We start from the raw sequence: 12,420 nt of genomic DNA on the forward strand, positions 1-12,420 counted from the left end.
GTAGAGCGTTTAATAAACAATGCAAACTCTTACTCAGTCAATTTTGGTTAAAATATGCGGAAGTTGTGGACATCGTAGAAAATGTCCCCTTCGGCCCCTATGGTTTCATGAAGTTCAGATAGGTGGCGGCGCTGTACGTAGCCTTCAAAATGACGTCTGTAACGGAGGTGCGCTCCAAGCACAGAGCTGTCACTAAACTTTTGGCGGAAAACCAGTGCATCTCAGATATTCATAGGCGCTTGTAGAATATCTACAGAGGCCTGAAAGTGAACAAAAGCACGGTGAGTCGTTGGGCGAGGCTTTTGTCATCATCGAAACACGATAGCCCAAACCTGTCCGATCTCCCGCGTGCTGGGCCGGCCGCACACAACTGTGTTTCCTGCAATGTTGGAACGTGCCGACACTTATTCGAGGTGATCGACGTATCACAAACACCTCACTGCTCAACTGGACGTCTGTTGGTAATGTTGACACACTCATCTACCAGTTGGGGTACTCAAACGAGTATGCCTGCTGGGTTCCTCGCCGGCAATAGGAGACCATTAAGAGCAACGCAGGACCAACTGCGCGGAATTGCTTGCGCGTTACGGGGCTGATCTTGAAAAATTTTTGTCGAACATCGTTGCAGGCTATGAAGCATGGATTCATCACTTTGAGCCGGAAACAAAAGGACAATCCATGAAGTGGCGCCACACCACCTCTCCTTCGAATAGAACGTTCAAAGCTGCACCCTTAGCTGGTGAATTCATGGCGACAGCCTTCTGGGACTCTGAAGGGAGTATTATCTTTGATGTTCTCCCTCACTGTGGAACGATCAACTCTGATGTGTTGTGTGCCACACTCAGAAATTGAAGAAACGACTTTAGCGTATGTGTCGCCACAAAAATGCAAACTAACTTCTTCTCCATGACAACGCAATGTCTCACACGCAGCCGAGAGGATCTTACAAAACCACAATGGAATGGACTTTTCCTCCTCATCCTTTCCACAATCTCACGCCTTCCGGCTTCCAGTTATGTGGCCCAGTAAAGGATGCACTCCGCGGGAAGCATTACCTGTATAAATAAAATGTCGTGTGACTAGGGCCTCCCGGCAGGTAGACCGTTCGCCGGGTGCAAGTCTTTCGATTTGACGCCACTTCGGCGACTTGCGCGTCGATGGCGATGAAATTATGATGATGAGGACAACACAACACCCAGTCCCTGAGCGGAGAAAATCTCCGACCCAGCCGGGAATCAAACCCGGGCCCTTAGGATTAACATTCTGTCGCGCTGACCACTCAGCTACCGGGGGCGGACAATACCTGGATGATAGGAAGGTTATTGATGAAGCAAGATGGTAGTACCGCCGTCGACCTGTAGAGTGCTACCACGCGGGCATACAGGTCCTACCAGTAAGTAAAGTGGCGTAAGGCCACCGTATTGACGGAGATTATGTTGAAAGGTGGGGTTTTGCAAACAAAAAAATGGAGTAACATAATGTATTGGAACACTGAATACAACCAACCGGCTTTCAGAAAAAAATGTTGCATTATTTACTGAACGCCTCTCGTACGTCATACTCATTACGGTGACGAGACCTGAAGAGTGTGTGAAATCGTAGATTTCAAAGTTAATGATAACGGCAACCAAGAACTATGGAAAATTAACGAAGAGCAACATGAGTGGAACGAACTCAGTGACACGAGATGTATTCACGCATACCAGAGAAGAGTGCAGTTATCATGTTAATTAAAGTCAGGGCATGATTCATCACCCCAGTGGCCATGACTCACACCTCCCAGACTCGTTCAAAATTAGGAAACAGGCTACTGTCGCAGCCAAGCGCGTTTGTAATAGATAATGAGCAGAAACCCCTTTACACGCTAAAAATGATTTGACTGAACTCACGAGCATTTCGTATCGCGGATGTTAGGAGGCATGGCTTTTCTTAAGATTTCTAAAGGCACCCACAACTATCATCCTCAGTGCACGCGACTGCATGCGGTGTCTCGGAAACATTTCTCTGACGTTTCTCGCGCGACTTGTTAGCAAGCCTACGTGAGTGTTGGTTGCACAATATTATATAGATGGAAAAATATTCCTGGCAGTTCATTTCATGGAACTGCCAAACATAACACGTCCAAAATATTATTAGGTGGTCCCCGGGCATTAGGGATTCCAGGAGACGTGTTTTATCACTTTTAAGAATGGCATCTCTTTAAACGACGCTTGCCCCGAGAATCTGAAGATAAATGCTAAATTAAAGCAGTTATTACTCATAAGGCTATTTTTTTTAAGAAAAAGAATCCAAGCGATCCGTGCTGGCAGCCAATGCATTTCGCTGTGCGATGCATAACTTTGCAAACCACAACAATACGGTAATGAAAGTTGCACTTCTGCAGTTCACTTTCAGTTCATAGCTGTAAAAGTTGAAGCTCCCAGTTAGTTATTAGTGGTTAGCTAAGGTGAAAACTGAATATCTGACGGTGTCCCTAGCCAAGATGTTTCCCTTCATGGGCAAAGGAGAGGATTAGCAAGTCCTCACCTACATTGTTTTAATCTATACGGAAGGTATACTTCTTAACAGTGTCAATGACCCATTCTGGTGGTAAAATTTTGAAAGAAATTCATATGAAAAATTCAGAGCACTTCCACAGTTTACAGCAAATTTCACACGATTGGTCGAGTCACTTCATCTGCATTGTTGCTTGCTGAATTAAGGACGTTACAATAGTTTTGTTTAATGTAATTCACGAACATAAATACTTCATTTTGGTTGCTGAATGTGTGATGTTGAAAGACTCTGCAGACAGCTAGGGCATAGAAAAATCTGACTCTCACATTATATTGGAACTTAGCCTTTCCACTCGCAAGTTTGATATGCTGCTTTTCCTCCTTCAGATACAATCACTCTCTTGTCAAATCAAACTAGGAATCGACGCGTCTGTAGGAAGAAAGTAGTTAACTCAAATGATCTGAAATACCAATCCATTAACACAGTGATGGTACACTACCTTCGTAAACAGAAATTTGTAATGCACAAGTACTAGATATTACTGCCCTTCAGAATATTTCATCCGATCTCATTCTTCACTTTTAAAAGGGATCCATGTAACAGCGCAAATACAGTAAGCTCTCTCTCTCTCTTTAGCCTTTCCTGAAGCTGTGCTAGTCTACTACACATGGTTAAAGAAAGATACATCCGCTTCGGAAACAGTTCGGTGTTGAATAATTGTGGTCTTCTCTCTATGATCCTGAAGTCACACGAACGCTTTAATGAAGTATTGTGAAGATAAAATTTTTGGACTAGGCATATGCTTCTGGTTTTTAGTCTTTTAGTGGTTGACTTTCATAGCAGGCCCATCTTTTCGTTAAATATAGAAAAAAAAACTGGATTAGAATTTTGGATACTAAATGCTGTGCGCGCCTTTATAAATATCGCGCAACCAGAGCGACATCGATATAAGTGCTAACTCATCAGTCGCGATGAGAGCAAGTCGCCACTGTATTTCAAGTAGTGACGGAGACCAGCAGCTGCGAACTGACAATCTTACGGTAAACACGATATTTTGATATGCCAGATAAGTCACTGACGAACTCCATCCATACGGTATCCTTCTTTTGAGGTGCACTCTCACAAAAGTTTACTATAGTGTTAAACTAAAGCAAAGCGGATTATCCTATCAGAGTGCAAAATTAATGTGCTACCATAATAATAATCCTTTATTTCTGTAATAATGCTGTCTTTATTTAAACGTTGCCATTCATTTCAGAGCGTCAGTAAACAACGCTGTACCACGTGTAGATGTGTTCGCTAATCAAACTGCGGTTTCAAAAAGAAAGTTACGTCAAGAAAGGCTACTTCTAGAAACCTATCGGTAACGTATTTAATTTTTATGTATAAAAACAAAGCAATATTTGTTTGGAATAACCAAACGTCAACAACCGTTTCCAAAGAGAATTAATTTAATCTAATTCAAACATTCTTAAATTAAATGAGGTGTCAGGCAAGAAGAGAACTGACAATTTATTTGCCTGTTATACTCGTAAACAAAACGATGAATCTTTAACACTAAATTAATGCTTAATATAGGTTATGTATCGGAAACCAGGACGTGTACAGTAAACAGTTTCTAATGTATCTGTCAGGAAAAGTAGTAAGGAACGTTTACACGACAGAAGATACTTAACTATAATTTAGGCTGACGGTCCTTTACTTGTAAATAAGCTGTCTTCTGTTTAGCCATGGGAAACGTATATAACACATTTACGTTAGTATAGTTAAATGACATGACATGATAAATACCTCGAACTGTGTTTATGGGCCTTATCAGTCGAAATCCAACGTTGTCATGGTCAGCAAACTCTTCAGAAGTCACAGAATTTGCAATATTCTTCTGATGTACGAGAAACGACGAGTGTATTTCACCCACCACTGTTCCACTTCCGTGTGACGGCAAGCGCAAGCGGCAGTTGCCTTTCGTCACACCCCATGCAAGGATTTGCCCGCCATCTGTGCAGTAACAGAGTAACTACGTAGACCCCGCCAACAACAGGCGTCAGGAAGCGCAGTTGGCACGCTCTTCATTCCCAGATTCGTATTGCGTGCGAAATAATTGAATATTGTTCGTCTGTGTGTGTTCTGTGTGTGTGTGTTTTAATAAACCTGCGGTTTGACTATAACTTCACAGTTTCAGCATTTTGTTGACAGTAGTGGGCTAGATTCTTAACATACTCTTACTCCGACAAGTCGTCTCAATAAACTTCGATAGTCCGTACTCTCCAAACGACTGTCTGTCTGTTATTTTACCTGTCTGCTTCCTGTGTATTTTATTAGCATCACCAACCATTTGTTTTATGTTTTAAGTTCCACAATTTTCCGCTATTTTACCATTTAAGTCACCGATTTCATCGCCTGCTTTTATTATTTATTATCTTCATTTTTTTAAAACAAATTCTGTAGGCTGAAGAGCGACGTACTAAGCTGCTGCCAGCCCGCCCCGTCGAAACTCAATAAAGGAAAAACAAAATCCAAACGACTGGAAGCGCATGAAAATAAGTGTCTAGGGTCACAGATATACAACAGACTACAGCGTAGCTGTTTGAATGGCGAAGCTGAATTGTGACCATCTTGTCTAATGAAAACTGATCATTAATTACGAACGAGCTTGAAGTGTGTTAGCAGAAATTTTATACGACAATACGCTTAAAACCTGCAAAAACTCTACTATTTTACTATATGGGGTAATCAGAAAACGTAGCTTTTATTCACATGCGTAAGATGTGAAAGCTGACTATTTGACGATTGTGGCCACTTGAAACGTCAAGAATGCATATCAGTTGTTATCAAGAAAAACATTATGCATACGGAAAACTAAATCCACACGCAAAAATATTGTTTTCAACGACGAAGTATGAAGAAAACAACTGTATAAACATTGGGCTGATGCTGAAGATTAGTCACCGCCCATCCAAAAGGATAGCATCGTGGCGATGATGAAGATACAATTACCTTTTACTGACACTCCTACTTCTAGACCTATATATTGCATCAGTCACAGCAAATGATGCTTAATTGTAGCAACAGTGTGAGATGTTTATCGTGTGTCATGTAGGAATAGAAAATAAGGTAATGACTGTCTAAGTTCCCCCACTGATCTGGTATTCTCTTCACAGTTCACACGGGGGCCGAATGAAGGTGCTCAACTCTCCATTTGATTGTTCTATTTCATACACTCGACGGTAGTTGCTCTACACACTCGCACACGTAACTAGTTCAAATTGTTGTTAGTAAATATCCGAATCAGAAGCTGATAAGTTGTTTAATGACTCACAATAATCTGTGTATTTCCATACTCATATTCAGTTCTCAATTTGCATAGCAACCAGACGTCTTAACCCGATGCTCATGGACGTCCATAAACATTTCTTGCTCTTACAATACACACGTGCCTAGTTGCGTGGTTTATAAATCACTACCAAATGCTTGGCATCATATATTGGGAGCTATCGTCTTCCTTTCACAGACCATGCATACACCTCTGTGTGAACTGAAAGTAGCATAATATTTTTTCAGCATAATCACGAGAATATTTCGGATCTCTGTTGCATTTCTAATCGCTGCACAGAAAGATGGTTCCAGAAATGTTGTCAAATAGTTAGCACTCTTCTTCATGTGTCTCAAAATTCGAACATTTCAGTATGTCTGTGACAGTTTCATGAGCTAAGGCATAGCGTAACGGATTACACTGCTATTCCTTCAACACTGAAGATCCCTGGTTTCCCCAAATGGACATCGATCCCACATATTCGAGCAGAATTCCAGTGCAGACAACATCAAAGTTTTATAGAGGTCTCACTCACGGACGGACTGCAGTCGGATAAAATTCGCCACGCGGAGTGGCCGCGCGGTTTGAGGCATCATGTCACGGTCTGCGCTGCCCCTCCCGCCGGAGGTTCGAGTCCCCTCCCTCGGGGATGGGTGTGTGTGTTCGTCTTAGCGTAAGTTAGTTTAAGTTAATTTAAGTAGTGTGCAAGTCTAGGGACTGATGACCTAAGCAGTTTGGTCCCTTAGGAATTCACACACATTTGATTCTGGATAAAATTCTATTAAATGAAACGAGGCCTCCCAATGACGTAGTACAGGAATGAGATTTTCACTCTGCAGCGGAGTTTGCGCTGATACGAAACTTTCTGGCAAATTAAAACTGTGTGCCGGACCGAGACTCCAACTCGGGACCCCTGTCTTTCGCGGGCAAGTGCTCTACCATCTTTATTTATTTATTTATTTTTATCTCATTTTGGTCTATTGTTCGTTGACTTTGTTCGTGGCGGGCGACCGATGACACTCGTTTAGGTTGTTCGTAGATCCGTTCACTCAGTTTTTTATTACAGAGGGTAGCTAAACCCTCTGACCGAACACACTGAGCTACCGTGCCGGCGTCATGACAAGGACTGTTGCTGGAAGTAAAGCTGTGAGGACGGGGCGTGAGTCGTGCTTGATGCCGGCACGGTAGCTCAGCGTGTTCGGTCAGAGAGCCGGTTGGCCTCTGTAATAATAATAAAAAAAAAAAAAAAACTGAGTGGAAGGATCAACAAACGAACTTGAACGGATGTCATTGTGACGTCCGCAACGACCAAACACAACGATCAACAACGAACAAAAAGAAAAAAAGACGGTAAAGCACTTGCCCGCGAAAGGCAAAGGTCCCGAGTTCGAGTCTCGGTCTGGCGCACAGTTTTAATTTTGCCAGGAAGTTTAATATCAGCGCACACTCCGCTGCAGAGTGAAAATATCATTCTGGAAACATTCCCCAGGCAGTGGCTAAGCCATATCTCCGCAAAATCCTTTCTTCCAGGAGTACTAGTGCAGCAAGGTTCGCAGGAGAGCTTCTGTCAAGTTTGGAAAGTAGGAAACGGGGCACTGGCGGAAGTAAAGCTGTGAGGACGGGGCGTGAGTCGTGCTTTTGTACCTCAGGCCGGCATGGTAGCTCAGCGTGTTCGGGCAGAGGGTTAGCTGCCCTCTGTAAAAAAAAAAAAAAAAAAAAAAAAAAAAAAAAAAAAAAAAAAACTGAGTTAATGGATCAACAACGAACTTAAATGGATGTCTTACGACGTCCGCCCCGAGCAGATGCAGCGAACAAAAACGAACAAAATTAGATTTAAAAAAAAAAGATGGTAGAGCACTTGCCCACAAAAAGCGAAGATCCCGAGTTCGAGTCTCGGTCCGGCACACAATTTTTATCTTCCAGGAAGTTTCGACGTTGTACAAGAATAAACCAATGTGGTCATTCCACTCCACACCCCTAAGCGTTTTTATTCATTTATGTTTGCATGAGATGACCAAATTTGTGTGTTAGTGAAGCACATAATTCTCATTTCGATGTGGCACCAGATGGCTAGGTACGGGTCACGCAATTCCTGTAAAGTACGGACAGTTGTTTGCGGGCGCAGAGCTGGCTCCCGGTGGCGTCCTAGATCTTCCATCGGGTTGAGATCAGGCGAATTTGGTGGCCAATACATCAACGTGAGTTCGCTATCATGCTCCTCAAACTTCGGTTCTAACCTTGTAATGCAGGCAGTTATTGTGGTAGAAGATACCATCGGAGCCAAAGTGGAGGTGGCAAGTTCCTATGGGACCAAACTGCAGAGGTCATCGTTCCCTAGGCTTACACACCCATGCCCAAGGGAGGATTCGAACCTCCGACGGGAGGAGCCGCGCGAACCGTGGCAAGGCGCCCATGACCGCACGGCTAACCCGCGCGACAGCAGCCAGGAATGAAGGGATACAGGTGGTCGACAATAATGTTCGCGCAGTCCACAGCTGTCACGGTGCCGTCAGTTACCACTACAAGTCCCAGGATGCCCAGGTGAATGCCCTCCAAAGCATAACATTACCGCATCGGCCTGCGTCCGTAGCCAGGTGCACGTTTGGAGCAGTCGATCGCCTGGATGGTGGGGTATCCGGACACAATCATCGACATTGTGTAACAAGAAACGTGATTCAGCTCAGGCGTTTCCATTGATCCAGGAATCAGTCTGAATGATCCCGAGCGCACTGCAGTAGTAACTGACGACGTCGTTGGGTCATGGGTACACATAAGTGTCGTTTGCTGCGGAACTTAATGCTCAACAATGTGCGCTGAACGATGTGTTCCGAAACACTTTTGGCTGCCTTCAGACCTGCCACAAATCTCCGGCTATCCTGCGCTATGTTCTGTTATGAGGCTGGACGTCCAACACATTGTAGCATACTCCGGGTTTCCTCGTCCTTCAGTCACTTTCTACAGATGTTCGCGACAGGAGCACACGAGCAGGCGACCAGCTTCGCCATTTCTGATTTGCTCGTCCCAGTGTGCCCAATGGACCTCACCACAAGCTGTCATGTGGATAAAACCAGTACATTATAAAAGGTGTGTCATAACTAAAATATTTAAAAACTTAAAGCAACTTGTGATCGCTCACCAAACGATGTATACATGGACATGGCCATTTGCACACAGTGCTTTGCGTTATTTTGGTAATGACAAACCCTTTGTAATGTGCTGATCTGTATTCACATGGCAACCTGGGGTGAGATCCAACGTAAAATGAACACGTTTCATAACAAAAAGATTTTTAAAACCTGAAGACGAAAGCAAAGTGCCGGCCGCTGGTGGCCGAGCGGTTCTGGCGCTACAGTCCGGAACCGCGCGACCGCTACGGTCGCAGGTTCGAATCCTGCCTCGGGCATGGATGTGTGTGTTGTCTTTAGGTTAGTTAGGTTTAAGTAGTTCTAAGTTATAGGGGACTTATGACCTCAGCAGTTGAGTCCCATAGTGCTCAGAGCCATTTGAACCATTTTTTGAAAGCAAAGTCCGTCGAAACAGACTGTTTCCAATACACAAATATTTATACTATCTTGGCTGTTGTATTTTTTCAGCATTGGGAGAATTCTAGGAAATTGTGATTCATCCATAAAGGAGACAGCATATAGGACGCTAGTATGACCTATTATTGAGTAGTGCTGGAGTGCAGGGGGTCCAACCAGGTCGGATTAAAGAAAAACACCGAAGCAATTCAGTGGCGGACTGCTAGATTTGTTACCAGTAGGTTAGAACAACACGCATATATTGCAGAGATGCTTCGGGAACTCAAATGGGAATCCCTGGGGGGAAGGCGACGATATTTTCGATGAATACTGCTGAGGAAATTTAGAGAACCGGCATTTGATGCTGCACGCAGAACGGTTCTACTGTTGCCAACATACATTTCGCGTAAGTACCACGAAGATCAGATTCGAGAAATTAGGGCTTATCAGAGATATATAGACAGTCGTTTTCTCCTCGCTCTGTTTGCGATCGGAACAGGAAAGGAAATGACTAGTAGTGGTACAGAGTACCCTTCGCCAAGCGCCGTGTGGTGGCTTGCGGAGTATGGATGTAAATGTAGACATGTCAATGGATTTCCCTCTTTGCGGCCTGCATCGTCGCTAGAACGATTCCCTATTCGTCACTGTTCCGATTATATACTTCAGTTAACCGCGTAACAGGCCCGCAGCGGCAAGAGGCAGCGTACATATTCGCGGTGGGCAGTGGCTGTAATGTTTTGGCATGACCATTGCTGTATAACGTGAGGAAGCTGAGACAGGCCTCCCCAAATAAAAGGGGTAGATGCAGATGGGAAAGAAGTTCAAATGGTTCAAATGGTCCTGAGGACTATGGGACTTAACAAGTGAGGTCATCAGTCCCCTAGGACTTAGAACTACTTAAACCTAACTAACCTAAGGACATCACACACATCCATACCCAAGGCAGGATTCGAACCTGCGACCGTAGCGGTCGCGCGGTTCCAGACTGAAGCGCCTAGAACCGCTAGGCCACACCGGCCGGCGGGAAAGACGTAAGTAACTGTTTATTACTTCAAAAGTAATCTCCATAACTTAATAAAACTACCCTACTGTGAGACCAGACGGTCAATGCTTGCGGTTGCCTACAGAACTATGATTGTTACCCATGCGTGCACCGTCCGGAGAAAATCGACGGCCACGAATAACTTTCTTCAGAGCTCTAAGAATACGGAAATTACAGGGGGGGATGGGGAGGGGGGAGGGGATCTGGCATGTATGGAAGATATACAGGGTGTTACAAAAAGGTACGGCCATACTTTCAGGAAACATTCCTCACACACAAAGAAAGAAAATATGTTATGTGGACATGTGTCCGGAAACGCTTACTTTCCATGTTAGAGCTCATTTTATTACTTCTCTTCAAATCACATCAATCATGGAATGGAAACACACAGCAACAGAACGTACCAGCGTGACTTCAAACACTTTGTTACAGGAAATTTTCAAAATGTCCTCCGTTAGCGAGGATACATGCATCGACCCTCCGTCGCATGGAATCCCTGATGCGCTGGTGCAGCCACGGAGAATGACGTATTGTATCACAGGCGTCCACAATACGAGCACGAAGAGTCTCTACATTTGGTACCGGGGTTGCGTAGACAAGAGCTTTCAAATGCCCCCATAAATGAAAGTCAAGAGAGTTGAGGTCAGGAGAGCGTGGAGGCCATGGAATTGGTCCGCCTCTACTAATCCATCGGTCACCGAATCTGTTGTTGAGAAGCGTACGAACACTTCGACTGAAATGTGCAGGAGCTCCATCGTGCATGAACCACATGTAGTGTCGTACTTGTAAAGGCACATGTTCTAGCAGCACAAGTAGAGTATCCCGTATGAAATCATGATATCGTGCTCCATTGAGCGTAGGTGGAAGAACATGGGGCCCAATCAAGACATCACCAACAATGCCTGCCCAAACTTTCACAGAAAATCTGTGTTGATGACGTGATTGCACAATTGCGTGCGGATTGTCAGCCCACACATGTTGATTGTGAAAATTTACAATTTGATCACGTTGGAATGAAGCCTCATCCGTAAAGAGAACATTTGCACTGAAATGAGGATTGACACATTGTTGGATGAACCATTCGCAGAAGTGTACCCGTGGAGGCCAATCAGCTGCTGATAGTGTCTGCACACGCTGTACATGGTACGGAAACAACTGGTTCTCCCGTAGCACTCTCCATACAGTGACGTGGTCAACGTTACCTTGTACAGCAGCAACTTCTCTGACGCTGACATTAGGGTTATCTTCAACTGCACGAAGAATTGCCTCGTCCACTGCAGGTGTCCTCGTCGTTCTAGGTCTTCCCCAGTCGCGAGTCATAGGTTGGAATGTTCCGTGCTCCCAAAGACGTCGATCAATTGCTTCGAACGTCTTCCTGTCGGGACACCTTCGTTCTGGAAATCTGTCTCGATACAAACGTACCGCGCCACGGCTATTGCCCCGTGCTAATCCATACATCAAATGGGCATCTGCCAACTCCGCATTTGTAAACATTGCACTGACTGCAAAACCACGTTCGTGATGAACACTAACCTATTGATACTACGTACTGATGTGCTTGATGCTAATACTGTAGAGCAATGAGTCGCATGTCAACACAAGCACCGAAGTCAACATTACCTTCCTTCAATTGGGCCAACTTGCGGTGAATCGAGAAAGTACAGTACATACTGACGAAACTAAAATGAGCTCTAACATGGAAATTAAGCGTTTCCGGACACATGTGCACATAATATATTTTCTTTCTTTGTGTGTGAGGAATGTTTCCTGAAAGTTTGGCCGTACCTTTTTGTAACACCCTGTATAAGGACTTCCCTATGAAGCTTCTGCAGCGTAGTCGAAACTAAGTGGCAACATGCAAGCCGTCAATTTGCTTTGGACGAAGAGGTGCGCGCAAGGGTTAAATCATGATTCCATAGGCAATCTCATTTTCCGTGAAGGAATTCACTGTCTTGTCTCATAGTAGGATATGTTTATTAAGTTATGGCGATTACTTTTGAAACAATAAACAGATTGCTTACTTTCTCCCAACTGCCTCGTTTTCATTT

The 12,420-nt window shown here is 44.2% G+C and overlaps 1 protein-coding gene across 1 annotated transcript in view; it reads right to left on the reverse strand.

Moving 5' to 3' along the window:
- The window catches only part of LOC126249690 (kelch-like ECH-associated protein 1B), a 461,976-nt gene extending 457,552 nt beyond the window's left edge, over positions 1-4,424 (reverse strand). Inside the window, exon 1 of the mRNA XM_049951369.1 lies at positions 4,288-4,424. The gene's annotated coding sequence lies outside the window, so the exon portion shown is untranslated. The remainder of the gene's footprint in view (positions 1-4,287) is intronic.
- Between the last annotated feature and the right edge of the window lie 7,996 nt (positions 4,425-12,420).

This window comes from Schistocerca nitens, chromosome 3, assembly GCF_023898315.1.
Source record: "Schistocerca nitens isolate TAMUIC-IGC-003100 chromosome 3, iqSchNite1.1, whole genome shotgun sequence".
Classification (NCBI taxonomy): Eukaryota; Metazoa; Arthropoda; class Insecta; order Orthoptera; family Acrididae; genus Schistocerca; species Schistocerca nitens.